Genomic DNA, 12,464 nt, shown 5'->3' on the forward strand with positions numbered 1-12,464 from the left:
GTGCTGACCAATTGGAATCCCTATAGTCTGTACTGTCAGCACTGCAAGAAAAGGAGAGAAGCTATAGGGATTTCAAATCCCCAGATCGGTGAAGTATCTTTTCGTTGTATGACAGCAGGGGATCGGCAATCTGGTACAGTGGGATGGGAAGTGGGTCCAGTGGATGGCTGGAATTTCTAGAGGCTGGGAGGGAGGAGGAAGGACAAGGGGGTGGGTCCCCCTTTGAGAGGTCGTTCACTGAAGCTTCACAGAAGACTTGGAGCTATTAGCTGTCTCAGCGACGAAGCTGTCCTTCTACAGGATACAGCTGCCTCAGCGACGAAGCTGTCCTTCTACAGGATACAGCTGCCTCAGCGACGAAGCTGTCCTTCTACAGGATACAGCTGCCTGCACAACTTTGGACATTGTTCATTACAGGTAAATTAGGTCACTAAAGGTTTAGAAAAATTTATTTTTGGCTAAACTTCAGCTTTAACTTACCTGTTATAAAAAACTTCAGCTTTAAAATCTTGCTTTATTTGGTGGGAATAAATTGTAAGTGCCATAACCATACCAAGGGTTAAACAGGAAGTCTGGATCTCTTCGGGAACATTTGGTCCTTAGTAACAATGTTAAGCTAACAAGAGCTAACAAGCAAATAAGAGAAGGGAGGTTGTTTTTTTTAGCAAATAATGGCAGACTTTTAAAAGAAGTATAAAATAGCATATTTCTAATAATCTATCCGTACATAAAACATAGGACAGATCCTACATGGGCAGATGGCTCATCTAGGACAGAAGGTGATGAGACCCCTGCTTCTTATTGCAAAACTTGTGCACTGGGTATATATGGTGAAAGGTTCCTTACATTTTACAAGATCTTTTTTATTCCAACATTGTAAAAAATTCATGCTCATAATAACGAGCAACACTGGCTGTCCTCATTATTCCTCCTGGTTTTCAATACTTGAGCTTGTCACAAATATTGGGCTTTGATTGGTTGCTGTATAAGTGGGAATACAATGTACTATTACATGCATTAATCTATATGATAGATACTGTATACTATTAAGTATATTATTATTAAAACAAAACAGGATTAATAGAGTGACTTCTTTGATACTTTGAGTATATTTTATATATATATGTATACATTTTGCTAATTTCAACAGTGGAATCCATTTAAGCCGCACTAATACAACTTTATACTTTAAGATAAAGTAAAAGAATTTCTTCAGAAGGAAACCAGTAAAGTTATAATTCTTTTAAAATACTTTTGTTCCTGTCTTGCTTTAGAGATTTACAGAGCATGTACCGAGGAGCGAAGCAAAGCACATCAATATTTTAACAGTTCAGTTTTTCTTTTTGCAGAATCTGTTGATGATGTCTGCTTTGAACATTATGCTGTACATTTGTAAAGAAATCCAGCCAGAGGCAACTCTCTGTATCCCAAAAGAGGGTTTTCATGTGGTTGAGAGAAAATTATTCTGAAATATATCTACTGCAAGGTGATTCAGGGAATAGGCTGCTTAGAATACCAGCTTTAAAATTAACCAATCATTTTCCTCTTCAGAATAAAGTAACAGGTCTTCTTGATAGCCCAACCCCTCCACTGCTAATACTGACCTTCCTCATGCTACCCCCACCACACCCTTCCCAATCAGAGCCATGTGAAATACCTGGAACTTCCAGGCAGTGCCAGGACTAGGTCATTCAGGGCCGAGGGCAAAGATGCTAAACTGTGCCCTCCCCATTCATAATGTGTGACCTTAGGGGATCCGTTTAGGAAGTGTGCAACTAGCACCTCCTCCCAGCATGAGTAGTGATACCATTTTTACTACTGCTGTCAGCCATGTAACAGAAGGTGCCCCTATCCCTCCACCCCTGCAATAAACTATTGCACCCTGAGCAGCTGCCCCTCCAGCCCACCCTTTGGCCCAACCCTGCTTTCTGGGATGGGGAAGCATGTGACTCTTCCCCATTATTCCCACAATGGAATGTTCATTACCTGAGCAGCCAACTGCCAGGCCCAAGTACTGGCCTGTAAGGGACAAGGGGAGGGTCTTTATCCATCTGCATACTTCATACAGACCAACCCAGAACATGCAAGGGGCTTTTTCATTAGGTTTATGCCATTGAACAGGGTAGAAGTTTTATTCAAGTTAGATTTTCCAAACCACCATAATGTAACACTGTTATTTAACCACTTGACCTCCACAAGGTTTACCCCCTTCATCACCAAAGCATTTTTTTGCTATTCAGCACTGTGCCACTTTAACTGGCAATTGAACAGTCATGTAACACTGTACGCAAGTGAAAATTTATCTTTTATCACATTTTTTCATATTTGATCGCCACTGGGTTTTTTTATTTTTATTATATAAGCGCAAAAAGACCAATAATCAAATAATTTCTAAATTGAGGTAAAAATATATTCTGCTACACGTCTTTGGTAAAAAAAAATCCCAATAAGTGTATATTAAAATATTATATAAAATTATAGCATCTATAAACTATGGTATATGTATATATATATATATATATATATCACAGGTTCGCAGGCCGTAAGAATTAGCCGACGTACAGATACTTGATTATGCCTGCACTTGCCGCCCACTTGCAATATATTTACTGTGATTGGTCTGCAGGTGGTTAAAGCCCAGCTTCAGCCAAATGTAAGTCAAAGTACAGTCGGGTCCATAAATATTGGGACATCAACACAATTCTAACATTTTTGGCTCTATACACCACCACAATGGATTTGAAATGAAATGAACAAGATGTGCTTTAACTGCAGATTGTCAACTTTAATTTGAGGGTATTTACATCCAAATCAGGTGAACGGTGTAGGAATTACAACAGTTTGCATATGTGCCTCCCACTTGTTAAGGGACCAAAAGTAATGGGACAGAATAATAATCATAAATCAAACTTTTACTTTTTAATACTTGGTTGCAAATCCTTTGCAGTCAATTACAGCCTGAAGTCTGGAACACATAGACTGTCTTCAGTTCCTGCTTGTTCTTGGGGAATTTTCCCTTCAGTTTTGTCTTCAGCAAGTGAAATGCATGCTCAATCGGATTCAGGTCAGGTGACTGACTTGGCCATTGCATAACATTCCACTTCTTTCCCTTAAAAACTCTTTGGTTGCTTTTGCAGTATGCTTTGGGTCATTGTCCATCTGCACTGTGAAGCGGCATCCAATGAGTTCTGAAGCATTTGGCTGAATATGAGCAGATAATATTGCCCGAAACACTTCAGAATTCATCCTGCTGCTTTTGTCAGCAGTCACATCATCAATAAATACAAGAGAACCAGTTCCATTGGCAGCCATACATGCCCACGCCATGACACTACCACCACGCTTCACTGATGAGGTGGTATGCTTAGGATCATGAGCAGTTCCTTTCCTTCTCCATACTCTTCTCTTCCCATCACTCTGGTACAAGTTGATCTTGGTCTCATCTGTCCATAGGATGTTGTTCCAGAACTCGGAAGGCTTTTTTAGATGTCGTTTGGCAAACTCTAATCTGGCCTTCCTGTTTTTGAGGCTCACCAATGGTTTACATCTTGTGGTGAACCCTCTGTATTCACTCTGGTGAAGTCTTCTCTTGATTGTTGACTTTGACACACATACACCTACCTCCTGGAGAGTGTTCTTGATCTGGCCAACTGTTGTAAAGGGTGTTTTCTTCACCAGGGAAAGAATTCTTCGGTCATCCACCACAGTTGTTTTCCATGGTCTTCTGGGTCTTTTGGTGTTGCTGAGCTCACCAGTGCATTCCTACTTTTTAAGAATGTTCCAAACAGTTGTTTTGGCCACGCCTAATGTTTTTGCTATCTCTCTGATGGGTTTGTTTTGTTTTTTCAGCCTAATGATGGCTTGCTTCACTGATAGTGACAGCTCTTTGGATCTCATCTTGAGAGTTGACAGCAACAGATTCCAAATGCTAATAGCACTCTTGAAATGAACTCTGGACCTTTTATCTGCTCATTGTAATTGGAATAATGAGGGAATAACACACACCTGGCCATGGAACAGCTGAGAAGCCAATTGTCCCATTACTTTTGGTCCCTTAACAAGTGGGAGGCACATATGCAAACTGTTGTAATTCCTACACCGTTCGCCTGATTTGGATGTAAATACCCTCAAATTAAAGCTGGCAGTCTGCAGTTAAAGCACATCTTGTTCATTTCATTTTAAATCCATTGTGGTGGTGTATAGAGCCAACAAAATTTAGAATTGTGTTGATGTCTCAATATTTATGGACCTGACTGTATATTGGGGAGAACATTAGTGTAGACAGCTGTGAAAGACCAACATTTATTCTATTTATGCTTTCACAAGCAGCGGGAAGGGACATCTCCCGCCACCTTCCATGGTTTTCTCTGGCTCTCCCGTCCCACTGGGGAACCTGAGAATACTGACCATAGAGCTTATCAGAGACCAGAATGGCTCCAATCATCTCTATGGTCTAAGAAACTGGAAGCAATGAGCATTTCATCATTTCGGTTTCACGGGCTATAAACAGGGTCATTTTAAAATTGGTGTAATCAGATGCTTTAAGGGCAGAGGAGAGATCTAGAGTCTAATAGACCTCGGATTTCTCAGAAAAGAGTACCTATCACTGCCTATTGCTATCACAGGTGATATTTACATTGCCTGTTATAACAATAAAAGTGATGAAAAAAAAAAATTAAAGGAACAGTGTAAAGAAAAAAAAGCAAAATAAATAATAAAAAAAAATCCCCCATGCTCGCATGCAAAAGCAAGCATCAGGCTGTGTCAGTATGTAAACAGAGATTGCACCATACATGTGAGGTATCACTGTAAATGTCAGATTGAGGGTAGTAATTCTAGCACTAGACCTCCTGTGTAAATCTTAAGTGGTAACCTGCAAAGGCTTTTGAAGCATTGCCGATGGATATTATAAACTTACTTCGTTTGTACCATTGCGCAGGCGTGCGCAATTTTAAAGCATGTCATGTTTGGAATCTATTTACTCAGCGTAACATCATCTTTTATATTTTATCAAACAATTGGGCAATGTATTGTGTTTTTGTGCATTAAAATTCAAACACTGTGTGACAGAAACATTTTTAACACCCACTGTTTTATTCTCTAGGGCCTCTGCTTTAAAAAAAATATATCATGTTTGGGGATTCAAAGTAATTTTCTGGCAAAAAAAAGATTTTTCATGTAAACAAAATGTGTCAGAAAAGACTTGGTCCTCAAGTGTTTAGAAGAGTGGATGATATATGGCATAAGCTTCACCCTCACTCAGCTACCCCCTCATCACCCCTCTCCTACGGCCCCACCACTGCTCTGACCTCCTCTTCCACCCCACCCTACATTCCTCATACTGAAGCTCCCCCCACACTCCGCACCTTTGACCTTACTACCATCGAGGAAGTCTCCAAGATCCTCTCTGATGCCCGGCTCACCACCTGCCCCCTCGACCCTATCCCCTCACAACTCCTACGACCTTCCTCCTCCTCCATCCTACGCTCCCTCACCCACATCTTCAATCTCTCCCTCTCCTCAGGCACTTTCCCCTCCCCTCTGAAACATGCACACATCACCCCCATACTTAAAAAGCCCTCCCTGGACCCCAATGACCCGAACAACCTCAGACCCATCTCCCTGCTCCCATTTACATCTAAACTCCTCGAGCGCCTAGTCTACACCCGCCTATGCTCTCACCTCAACGACAACAACCTCCTCGATCCCCTACAGAGACCTTTAAGGAATTTTAGGGATCCTAAACCCTCTTTGGTGCCACGCTAGGGAAAATAGGTCTTGATAACGCCCTATGGGAGGGGCGAAACGCGTTGACGCATTTCCGGTCCACACTCCATGCGCCTGACGTCATTTCCGGTGAGTGGAACGCACGCTGAGCGGTGCGTTCCAGCGGCCATCTTGGTTCACTGTTTGGTCTAAGAGGAGTCCTGTCTTTGTTCTACTGTGGATGTGAGAGCCCTAGAAGGAAAAGTTTGTATACTTGCTGGAACTGAAGCCTATTATATATAATAAACATGCCTTTAGCAAGTGTTTAACATGTGAGTGGCCTTAATCTCCGTTTGAAAAAAGTTACTATTGTGTGACAATATTATGCTATGTGAGTTTTTTTTCCTTTTGGTTGAATGGTGGAGTCTATTCGGAGGGTGAAGATTTTCCCTAGCGTGGCACCAAAGAGGGTTTAGGATCCCTAAAATTCCTTAAAGGTCTTTTACTCACCAAGTTCTGGTGAGTGTATTTGATGTTGGTTTGTGCACGGGTGGAAGGTGAAAGTATTTTTAAAGAAAGATTGAAGAAAAGAAGTTCGCACTTTTATTTCAACAATTTAATTATGTTTTCAGCACATGGACTTTTGGGTGTTTTGTTTAAGAGTAAGGATAAGCACTAGAGATGAGCGAATTATTAAAAAATTCGGTTCGGCTGATTTGCTGAATTCGCCGAATAAATTCGCTTCGAGCCGAATATATTCGCTGCGAATTTAACTTATAAAAAGGGTGTTTCTAGGCTTCAGAGAGCCTTTATATTAGTGCAGAACACTGTACCTTTAATTTAAATGCCCTTGGAGTCTGCTGGGGAAGAGAAATAATACTGTCAGTCAGTATGACATGCAGATGAGTGCCGTCGATCTTAGAATCACCGCACACTTCACTCATTTGGGCAGTCACGGGGCCAAAACCAGAGTGTGGAGCCACAGTGTGGCGGTGGAGGCAGCAGCAATGGGAGGCCATACAGCACCCTATGACAAAATGGAACCCACCAGCAGTGTGAGGAGACCTGAAAGTGGCACATGGCAGAGTGTGGCGATGGAGACAGCAGCAATGGGAGGCCGTACAGGGACCCATGACACACTCTGGACCTGGCAGCAGCATGAGGAGGCGGTACAGGGGCCCATGACAGATTACGGGCCTGGCAGCAGCATGAGGAGTCGGTACGGGGGCCCATGGCAGATTACGGGCCTGGCAGCAGCATGAGGAGGCGGTACAGGGGCCCATGGCAGAGTGGCGGAGCATAAGCAGCTAAAATTGAAGGCCATACAGAGGCCTATGTTAAAAAGTCCCCCCAGCAGCAGCGTGGGGAGACGACTATCAAGAGTCCAATGGCAGAGTGGCGGAGCAGAAGCAGCTTCAATTGAAGGCCATACACAGGCCTAGGTTTAAAAGTCCCTCACAGTTAATTCCAATAACGAACTCTACTCCTCCGTGCAATCTACTTACGAGACCCTGGGCAGGTCTGGGTCCAATTTGTGGTAGAGACTGGTTTTGTTCAGCCATGCTTGAGCGAGTAATAACAGGTATGTGCTGCCCTTTGGTGTCTGGCTTAATGCGCACAACACTGAACGTCCCAGTGTTTGTCAACGATTTGCCGTTAAGTGATGCAAACCCGCTGAACCATGTTCATGAGGAGCCGGTACAGGGGGCCATGAATCAGTATGGACCTGGCAGCAGCGTGAGCAGACGACAGGCACATGGCGCAGGGTGGCGGTGTAGGCAGCATTATTCTGAAGCCATACACAGGCCTAGGTTAAAAAGCGGAAGCCGTCAGCAGCGTGAGCAGACGACAGAGACACATGGCGCAGGGTGGCGGTGGATGCAGCAGTATTCGGAAGCCAAACACAGGCCTCGGTTAAAAAGCGGAAGCCGTCAGCAGCGTGAGCAGACGACAGAGGCACATGGCGCAGGGTGGCGGTGGAGGCAGCAGCAATGGAAGGCCATACAGCACCCTATCACAAAATGGAACCCACCAACAGTGTAAGGAGACCTGAAAGTGGCACATGGCAGAGTCTGGCGATGAAGTCAGCAGCAATGGGAGGCCGTACAGGGACCCATGACACACTCTGGACCTGGCAGCAGCAAGAGGAGGCGGTACAGGGGCCCATGGCAGAGTGGCGAAGCGTAAGCAGCTTAAATTGAAGGCCATACAGAGGCCTATGTTAAAAAGTCCCCCCAGCAGCAGTGTGGGGAGACGACTATCAAGAGTCCAATGGCAGAGTGGCGGAGCAGAAGCAGCTTCAATTGAAGGCCATACACAGGCCTAGGTTAAAAAGTCCCCCCAGCAGCAGCGTGGGGAGATGACTATCAAGAGTCCAATGGCAGAGTGGCGGAGCGGAAGCAGCTTCAATTGAAGGCCATACACAGGCCTAGGTTAAAAAGTCCCCCCAGCAGCAGTGTGGGGAGACGACTATCAAGAGTCCAATGGCTGAGTGGCGGTCCGGGAAGTCAGCGTTGTGATTGCAGATGCAATGCAGAGATTCTATGAGGTGATGCCGTGGGTGCAAAGAAGATCATATACCGTCGTACTTCCATCCATAAGACGGAACAACCTGCGAACCGGGAGCTTTATTGCCCTGACCCGCTGAGCAGCTTCTGGGATACCCAAGAGGCCCATGGCAGAGTGGCGGAGCGTAAGCAGCTTCAATTAAAGGCCATACAGAGGCCTATGTTAAAAAGTCCCCCCAGCAGCAGCGTGGGGAGACGACTATCAAGAGTCCAATGGCAGAGTGGCGGAGCGGAAGCAGCTTCAATTGAAGGCCATACAGAGGCCTAGGTTAAAAAGTCCCCCCAGCAGCAGTGTGGGGAGACGACTATCAAGAGTCCAATGGCTGAGTGGCGATCCGGGAAGTCAGCGTTGTGATTGCAGATGCAATGCAGAGATTCTATGAGGTGATGCCGTGGGTGCGAAGAAGATCATATACCGTCGTACTTCCATCCATAAGACGGAACAACCTGCGAACCGGGAGCTTTATTGCCCTGACCCGCTGAGCAGCTTCTGGGATACCCAAGAGGCCCATGGCAGAGTGGCGGAGCGTAAGCAGCTTCAATTAAAGGCCATACAGAGGCCTATGTTAAAAAGTCCCCCCAGCAGCAGCGTGGGGAGACGACTATCAAGAGTCCAATGGCAGAGTGGCGGAGCGGAAGCAGCTTCAATTGAAGGCCATACACAGGCCTAGGTTAAAAAGTCCCCCCAGCAGCAGTGTGGGGAGACGACTATCAAGGCCTCCCTCTCAGCAGGTGTGAAAAAGGCCACCATTTTTGAACGGTAGCGAGGGTCCAACAAGGTGGACAGCCAAAAGTCATCCCTCTGTCTGATGGTTATTATTCGGCTGTCGCTACGCAAGCAACCGAGCATGCTATGGGCCATTTGTTCCAAGGAATGCGAGGGACTCCCTGCCTCCATCTCCACAGCATACTGCCACGGTGCGTCTGGGTCCTCTGTCTCCTCCTCCTCCTCTACCAGATGCTCCTGCTCCTCCACTCCTGTCCGCTGAGTGGAAAAACCACCCATTTCACTCAATAATTCCTGAGCACCAATGTCCTCCTCTACCTCCTCCTCTTCTTCCTGTCCTGCCCCCACAGGGGTCATGTGGCGTTGAGATCTGTGCGCCACGTCTACCGCACCCTGACCAGCCATTGTTAACAGCATTTGTTCCAGGACGTGCAACAGAGGAATGACGTTGTTCATCCCATAGTCCTGCCGACTCACGAATAGCGTGGCCTCCTCAAAGGGCCTGAGCAAGCGGCAGGTGTCACGCATGAGCTGCCAATGGCTGACATCTAAGTTACACAGGGGAGTACCTTTATCCGCTTGTAACATCAGGAAATCGGTGATGGCCTTTCGCTGTTCATAAAGGCGGTCTAACATATGTAGGGTTGAATTCCACCTTGTTGCAACGTCGCAGATCAGGCGATGCTGTGGAATTCCGTTCTGCCGCTGCAGCTCAAGGAGGGTGTGCTTTGCTGTGTAGGAATGGCTGAAATGCATGCAAAGTTTACGTGACATTTTAAGGATGTCTTGCAGTGGGATGGTGGATTTTAGGAACCGCTTGACAACCAGATTGAACACGTGAGCCATGCATGGCGCATGGCACAACCTTCCTTGACGCAGAGCAGACACCATGTTCTTTCCGTTGTCGGTCAACATGGTTCCGATTTTCAGTTTGCGCGGAGACAGCCATCTGTCGATTTCTCTGTTCATTACACTCAGAAGTTCCTCCCCTGTGTGACTACGTTCGCCAAGGCATACCAGGTGCAGCACAGCGTGACACCGTTGCGCCCTGCACATGTGATATGCCAGTCGGGTAATGGGACTTGGCACGGGGGTGGCGGCTGAGGACACGGCGGAAGAAGAGGTGGTAGAGGCGGACATCTTTGCTGGACCAAGGACGTGCAAACGTGGAGGCAAAAGCGGCGTGACCTGTCCAAGTTGCTGGTGCGGCTGTGCCGGCACCACGTTCACCCAGTGGGCCGTAAATGACATGTACTGTCCCTGACCGTAGTTACAGCTCCACACGTCGGCGCTGCCGTGCACTTTGGCAGAGACCGACATGCTCAGAGACTGGCCCACCATCTCTTCTACATGTGAATGCAGGGCTGGCACTGCCTTTTTGGCAAAGAAATGCCGGCTTGGCACTCTCCACCGCGGCTCGGCACAAGCCATCATTTCTCGGAAAGGTGCTGAGTCCACCACTTGGAAAGGGAGGGACTGCAGCACCAGCAACTTGGACAGGAGGACGTTCAGCTTCTGCACCGTCGGGTGCGTGCTCGCAAACTGTTGTCTCTTGGAAACGGATTCCAAGAAAGACTGCTGACGGAATCCGTGAAGAGGAGTAGCAGGAGAAGGAGCATCTGAACGAGCGGAAGATGCCAACGAGCGACAACTCCCCTCAGCAGAGGTGTTGGAGCCTTGACTGGCTGATAGAGGGCGATTGACGTCGGGTGACGGAGCAAGTAACGGAGCGGGTGATGGAGCGGGGGCTGGGGCAGGCAGAACCGCCGTATCTATATCACGGTTTTCCCAGGCCACCGAATGGCGACGCTGCATATGCTGACGCAACGCTGTAGTCCCAACATTCGCCCCCTGGCCACGCTTGACTTTCTGGCCACATAGTCGACATACGGCTACGTTTACTTCCTCGGGCGGCTTGACGAAAAATTGCCACACCGCCGAGTAGGAAACTTTGCCCCCGCTACTCCTCACTGGCTGACTGCTACTTCCTCCGTGCACACCGGCACCACTACTGGCCGTGGTGGTAGGCTGCAGTGGAGCTGGTGCTCTACTCCGTGGCCGTTTGGCTCCACTGACACTGCTGCGACCCTGCTGCCTCCTGGGCAACCCACCGACTGTTTTGCTCGCTGGCAAGCTGGCACCCTCTTCTCCTGATGATGCGGAAGCAATAGCCTGATGACGACGAGGCTGCCAAGTGCGATCAGCCTCATCATCATCAATTAGGGTCTCCGCGTCACTACTAGCCCCCTCGGCTGCGTGTGGGTCAGGAGACAGACCTGTCTCTAGACCGGCTACCGAGCCACTCTCCTCGCCAGTACTTCTTCGCCTGGCTGCTGAAGAGGCGGATGTCTCCCCCCGTTCCTGACCACCCTCTGTTAGCTCTTCCTCACTGTACAGTGGGGCTGAGCCCACAGCATGCGATACTTCGCTTGGTGAGGGAACACCAAAGGACAGGGGCAGGTCGAGGACACGTGATTTCAGTGGGCTTGCTCCCGCGCCATGCCAACTAATGGTTGTGTCTGACGTACCCACCGACCGTTGGCTGTAGGTGTCAGAGGTGACCTGGGAAGAGGAAGACGACCGAGTCAACCAATCGATGACGGCAGGGTTGTCGGTGGAGACACAACCGCTGGATGACACCGGGAGCACTGGCCTCTGGCTGCGACTAGTGCTGCCTCGACCCCTTCCTCTGCTGCCACGTCTGCTCGCTCCTGAAACATTGCCTCCTCTGCCACTCCTCTGCGTGTTGTCTGACATACTCTTTAATTCAATAAGCACCCCAAAAATAAAACCGGATTTAACTCTTTGAACGTACAATAGTGGTTGTGAAGCAGAAAGTCAGTTTATTGTACACAATCGGTCAATTGCAGCTTGCCGTTGGCTGTAAACTGTACGTTTATGTCACTGGAATGTACTAATCACCCAAAAAATATTACCGCCAGCCGGCGTGTAAATGGATTTAACTCTTTGAACGTACAATAGTGGTTGTGAAGCAGAAAGTCAGTTTATTGTACACAATCGGTCAATTGCAGCTTGCCGTTGGCTGGAAACTGTACGTTTAGGTCACCTGAATGCACTAATCACCCAAAAAATATTACCGCCAGCCGGCGTGTAAATGGATTTAACTCTTTGAACGTACAATAGTGGTTGTGAAGCAGAAAGTCAGTTTATTGTACACAATCGGTCAATTGCAGCTTGCCGTTGGCTGTAAACTGTACGTTTATGTCACTGGAATGCACTAATCACCCAAAAAATATTACCGCCAGCCGGCGTGTAAATGGATTTAACTCTTTGAACGTACAATAGTGGTTGTGAAGCAGAAAGTCAGTTTATTGTACACAATCGGTCAATTGCAGCTTGCCGTTGGCTGGAAACTGTACGTTTAGGTCACTGGAATGCACTAATCACCCAAAAAATATTACCGCCAGCCGGCGTGTAAATGGATTTAACTCTTTGAACGTACA

The 12,464-nt window shown here is 47.2% G+C and overlaps 1 long non-coding RNA gene across 1 annotated transcript in view; it reads left to right on the plus strand.

Annotated features, from left to right (window-relative positions):
- Positions 1 to 272: 272 nt before the first annotated feature.
- LOC149445741 (uncharacterized) overlaps positions 273 to 12,464 on the plus strand; it is a 47,349-nt gene continuing 35,157 nt past the window's right edge. Inside the window, exon 1 of the long non-coding RNA XR_016306354.1 lies at positions 273 to 417. This is a non-coding gene — a long non-coding RNA (uncharacterized LOC149445741). The remainder of the gene's footprint in view (positions 418 to 12,464) is intronic.

This window comes from Staurois parvus, unplaced genomic scaffold, assembly GCF_062004578.1.
Source record: "Staurois parvus isolate SC_StPar_1 unplaced genomic scaffold, SC_StPar_1.0 ptg000714l, whole genome shotgun sequence".
Taxonomy (NCBI): domain Eukaryota; kingdom Metazoa; phylum Chordata; class Amphibia; order Anura; family Ranidae; genus Staurois; species Staurois parvus.